This window comes from Cornus florida, unplaced genomic scaffold (assembly GCF_030987335.1).
Source record: "Cornus florida cultivar Cherokee Brave unplaced genomic scaffold, ASM3098733v1 CherokeeBrave_3.0.0_Hap2_Chr11, whole genome shotgun sequence".
Classification (NCBI taxonomy): Eukaryota; Viridiplantae; Streptophyta; class Magnoliopsida; order Cornales; family Cornaceae; genus Cornus; species Cornus florida.
The window spans coordinates 96,917,641-96,923,960 of record NW_026775581.1 but is presented as its reverse complement, the minus strand read 5'-3'; positions in this window follow the sequence as shown (position 1 = coordinate 96,923,960).

Sequence of the window (6,320 nt, the reverse complement as noted above, 5' to 3'; positions counted from 1 at the left end):
AAGTTAACCAAAGGAAAAGAGAACTTGAATACTATGCTTGGAAATCAAAGAAATGTTTCTTTCATTAATAGGATAAGATATGATCCTTGTAATAAAGATGCATGCTTATTGAAAAGGAGAAAGCTCTTAAATAATTCATTTGACAAAAGTTCTTTTCATTATTCTAAGTGTAATTATTGTAGAAAGTTGGGACACAAAATTCACCATTGTCCATTTAGAAAGAAGAAAAGAATCAAGAAGATTTGGGTTCCAAAAGGAACTTTTGTGCCATTGCCTAACACTTATGGACCAAAGAAAATTTGGGTACCAAACAAAGATTTTCTAAGTCTGCCTTGTAGGGTTGCTTGATCATTCAAGGAGGTTTATTGGTGCTGATTTTCTAGTGCAAAGGGAGTTTGAGGAGATTCAAAGCTACTGTGGTTGTTTTTGAAACTTGAACAAGGTCTGAGCATACATATTTTGGTGTTTCTCAACTGCTAAAGGAGCTGTAGACTTCATATTACAGTTGGTATAATATCTCATACCTCAAACCTCTAGTTTTAGTTGTTTTTCTGATCTAAGCTTCTAAAACTAAACTTAAATAATATTATCATGCTATACTATGAATGTAAATCATGTGAGCATGTTTGGTTAGTTGATTAGAGGCTCTCTAAGTTGAAGTTTGGCTTGAGGAATAACATGTTCAAAATCTGATATTGCAAACCACATATATTTGAGTCTACACCAGATTTTAAGGCTGTTTTGGGTGTTGACATTACATTATATTGTTGTACCTGACGTGTTTTCCTTCTGAGCATGTTCATATAGTTCATATACACTTGAGAGAGCCAAAATTTAGAAGTTTGTAGTGGTGAAAAACCAGAATTACCCTTACAACAGTGCTGCAGCAGAAATCTGGTTTATAAGCCTTCTTTGGACTGAGAATTGATATTAACTTGCTGTAAACTGATTTATGATGACTTAAGCAAGTGTATTATGGTAAATGCAAGCTGTGAGAGCTATTTTCAAGAGAGTCCAGCCATGAATTTCTAGAATTGCCCCTCAAACCAAGAACTTCACAGTTACTGAAAATAGGCCTGCTACAATCTGCTTTTTGCTGTGTTTTGAGCTGCTATGTTTAACACTCATTGATATAACTTGTCCCAGCTGTATAAAAAGTTTAATATACCATTTTTAAGCTGAGGAAAACTTTGGTAGTTGAGGAGTTAAAGCTTCTTAAGGCAGTGTTTGGCAATTGCTGAAAATTAGGTTTTAACCCTAATATTGCTGCTGTGAGCATATACAATGTTATACATTGCCTTTTAATTTGCCATTATCATATGAGCAAGTGTATGTTGTCTATGCATCATCATGCTAAAGAAAAATTAATTGATAATCTATCTTGAAGCATGTTGAATAAAGATAATATTACATTTGCGCATTGTATTGAATTAAGCTCTCTAGAGGAACCTTAACCATGTGTACTAACCCACAAGGACCCTAAAAGTAGTAGGTACCAAAGAATTCCACTTGAGCATATTTTGTAGGTTAAAGACCTCTTCTTTCAAGAACAAGTGGATTCACAATATGGAGGGCTAAAGCACATAAAGAGAAATCAAGCCATGACAAAGATGAAGGATGAACTACAATGAGATATTGATTACTTCGGTAAATATCCCCTCCTTGATCACAAAAGTGCCTTTAGTTGACAAGCTTGAACATGACTTAATTGTGCTAGACAAAAGGAATACATGATTATTTTCATAGCATAATCAATGTGATTGGTGATCTTGACATGAATGCTACTTGCTACAAAATGTCTATATTAAAGTAGTTTATTTTGGATTATGTGACTTGAACATACTAGCATGCATTTATTGTTAATGAAGACTACATTTGTGAAAGGCATTTCGAAATTGCATGCCATCAAGGAAAATCCAAAGCTGCTTCATTTGGATTTGTTTTAAAGTAGCTATATCTAGAAAGTCATTTATGTGCCTTTATGTTCTTAAAATGATTCATCTACATTCTTGGTATCACTAGCACATAAAATGAAACTACTTGAACTTGAAAATAATTGGATCAAATCTGGAAAGTCAAGTCTTATTTTAATGAAGATATTTACTGGTTTTGCAATTCCTGCACAAACCGGTTTACCGAAACATAACTTCGGTTGACCGAAATGGAATAACCACTTGCAACAGTCGACCTGGTATAAATAGAGAGTTTTGGAACTAAACTTCAAGTTATTTCGGCCTACCGAAATAGAATTCCAATTTATTTCGGCCTACCGAAATGAATTCATGAAAACCAAACCTCTACTTATTTCGGACGATCGAAATAGAAGGGCCAAAAGAATCGGTCGACCGATGTGTATGCAGCATGAGTACTTTAAGGGTTTTAAAATCTATATCATAATATGCATTGTGGATCATTATTGGTTATTAAGATAGAATGTGTTCTCAAGAGTTTATCCAATAAAATGCCTTGAATTTATGTCTGTGTGCACATATAACTTTGAATTAAAGCAATAAGAATGCTACATGTTTTTGCATGAAATGATTTTTTATCAAATGCATGACTTATTGGCTTCATATCTAAAATTATCAATTGCCTTTTGCACTTATAAAATAAGCTCCTATAGCTCATCTTGAAAGGCACAAGTGATTTTCTCATGAGTAATGGTTTTTAACAAAGTTTATATGTATCTTTCTCATTATATTTAAAACCATTGATGACATTGTGTTGATTGCACTCAAATGGATAATATTATCTTTAAATTGACATCTATGTTCTATGCAAATAAGTTTACCTCTAGCATACAAAATGAATTGAAATTAGCATGATGCGTAAACTTGAATTCTTCAAAGGTTTAAAACTCCATTAGTGTCATGAAAATTAAATTTCATATATCCATTTGACACTTTAGTCTTGGGATTATAATATTCAAATAACACTTTGTTCTATCTTAATGACTAATATGATATCATAAATGCTAATTTGTATCCATCTTGAACATTCTAGAAATTCATGTGATATTTCTTCATCATTTTTTTTAAAGAATGAGTCTAAAAGAGATATTAAGCTCACCCACATGGAAAGTCATGTAGTCAATCTCACCACATTTATTAAAGAAGACATTTTGGTATCAATGCCTCATTCTATACACTTCATGAGATATCTTGACATTATCTCTTGAGAGAAACGTATAAGAGAAATATTGAGCTCATCCACATGTAGAATCAAGTAGCCAATTATTTCTAATCATATATGTCAAAGAAAATATGCTTTTGCATTATTGGAAATTCACTGCATATAACTAGAATAATAACACTACTTGCATATATCTTGTGCTTTACATGCCACATGTGATTTTTATCATTCAACTATATGCTTGTAAAAGAGGATATTTTGGTATAAAATGCTTAATTTATGTATCATTGCTTTTAATGAGGTGTATCAATTAAATGATTTATGATGCAAATGAAAGCACACTCATAGGGGGAGATTATTAATAATCTCTTATGAAGGAATATTGCATGACTTGTTAAGCTTAAGTGACTTATTTTGGAAATTGTCAAGCATGCTACAAAATGAATTGTTGGTCATAATACTCACACTCATAAGCTTTCATAATTTTGATGAAATTTTCCCTCCTTCTTGAAAATATCAAATGGGAAAAATATATTAGGATTGAAGCACATTTAAATTCATAGATTTGCCTTACAAGGTTTTTGTCTTTTGGCTCATTCTAATACATGCTTCATTTTTGCTTTACAATGTATACGTTTGTATACTTTTGCCTAATTGAGTTTATATTTCATCCTTGGTCTATACTTTATGTATACTTTTGTATATGCCATGAACCTTTATGATCTATTGAACTCATGCTATCAATGACATCGGTATCTTATGATATAATTGCTTATATGTTGCACTCTAAAGTATATTATAGTCATTACCAATATATTGTCATTTCATGATAATCGTCACTTCACTATGCTTAATGATAAATGCTTAATGAAGTTGTTTAGGCCTCCCACCTTTTTGAGATGACAAAGGGGGAGAAATATGTGTGATGTTTTTCAAATGCTTGATGTTATATATATCATTATCTCATTGTGCTTACATGTCAAATGAATGATATATATCTTTTAATGGAAGCATGTTGACAGGGGGAGATTTATAGAAATCTCTTAGAGCTTAAAATGATCTTATATGCATGTTAATGTTTAAAATTCATGAAGAATGTTTAAGCATGCTATTTTATAACATTATGTTCATTGAATGCACCATGATAAGGGAAGCATTTTCAAATGCTACTCCACTTGCTTATGAATACATCAATGTTTTGTCATTATCAAAAAGGGGGAGATTGTTGACCTTAAGGATTCCATCCAAGGACAATTTAGAGGTTTTGATGATAACAAACCATTAATGGTGTTTGAGGACTAATGTTTACATTGAGTGTTATAGATTATTCAAATTCAAAGGATGACCTCAATGAAACACGAAAGATCATACCAAGTATTCCATTACTCAATATCACATCTATGGAAAGCAAAGGAGACAAAAGGAACATGAAGTTACAAAGAACTAAATGCAAAGTTCATCCAAAGATAGCTTGGACTACAATGAGCAAGAAAGCAACTCAAAAGAAGGAAGAAAACAAGTCTACCTCAAAGCCTAAAGATCATGGACAAAGCTTGAAGAAAATGGTAGATAGGATGGTGAGTGTTTAGGATTCAATGTCAAAGTATTTATGAATCTATTTGAAGCTCATCTCTATAGGACCATGCATATCATATCATCATTCATATGCTCCTATATCCACTAGCAATAGACTATGCACTTCATTCATATACAATTGACACATGAAGTCATTGCTAAAGAGAGAGTTAGTTCAAGCTTGCATAAGTTTTGAAAGAACTCTTCAACTGTGCTAGAAATGCTAAAACCATGCACATCAATCATATAATTCATATTGGTCAACAATTAAGGCATGATAAGCCTTTATTACCATGAGTTGGTAACGGACATTAGGACCCTAAAATGCGCATCATGAAAAACTGTGTTTTTGGCTAAGTGTGAAAAATGGATTTTTGAAATAATAATTATTTCAAAATAATTTATCCCGGTAATAACTCCTTATACTTAAACTAGCCTAAATTGATTTTATCAGAATTTTTGACCAAGTCTACATTGGTCTACATAAGGATTCATTTTTACCAAAACTGTCGGAAATCCAAATTTGTTCTAAAACTGAATTTTTACATTTTGATTTAGTTAGATTTCAATTTTCTAGTATTTTTTATTGAATCCAAATGGGGGGGTACTTCCTTATTTACATTGTAAACTTAAAATGGACATATAAATTAAAGTAAAAGACATTTAAGTAGCAGCAGGTCTATTTCGGTCTACTGAAATTCAGGACCATTCTATTTCGGCCTACCAAAATAAGGAACCATGGCCAACCTGAACCATTTTGGTCTACCGAAACAGAGAAGGGTTTCACTTCGGTCTACCGAAGTAAAAGTACTGAGAGTGATGTTCAAATCCATAAATCATTTCGGTCGACCGAAACAAGTGTGGGTTTCACTTCAGTCTACCGAAACAGAGATACTGAGAGGATGATATCCAACCTTAAGTCATTTCGGACGACCGAAACACAAGGGTGTTTCATTTCGGTCGATCGAACCTTGCCCAGATCTGAATCAAACGGCTATTTCCTCTCGGGCAGTGTGTATAACAGCTCAATTTTTTGAATTGGCTACCGAAACTCTATAAATAGAGCAAGGGGTTTTCGAGATTATGGGTTGCTACACTTGAAAGACATCTTCTAGCATCCAAAGAGCTTTTGTTCTTCATTCATATCATACTCTCTCATCCCATATCATTCATAGAGTGTTGAGCTTCAAATCTATTCATATATATACTCTAGAGTGAGCTGAAAGTTGTGAGCTAATATTTGCATATCAATCTTTGAGAGATATATTTGTATGCAACAAATTTGATCTTCAATTTTTAAGGGCTGGTGTGGCCCAAGAAAGAAGAAGCAAGCTAGCTTCAATTTGTAAGGGTTGGTGTGACCCAAAAGAAGACTAAGAAAGGTTGTCTCTTAGCAAGGTGAAGCAAGTTATTGCTTCATGTAAAGGTTTGCTCTCCACCCGTAAGGAGAAGCCATAGTGGATTGGGAAGTCTCAAGAGGGGTCTAGAGCCGAGGAGTAGGAGTTTCCGAATCTCGTTAAAATCGCCGTGTGAATGTTTGCAATTTCTCTTCCTTTATCTCCTTTATATTTATGCTATTAATTGTTTATGTTTATAATTATTAGAAGGGTTTA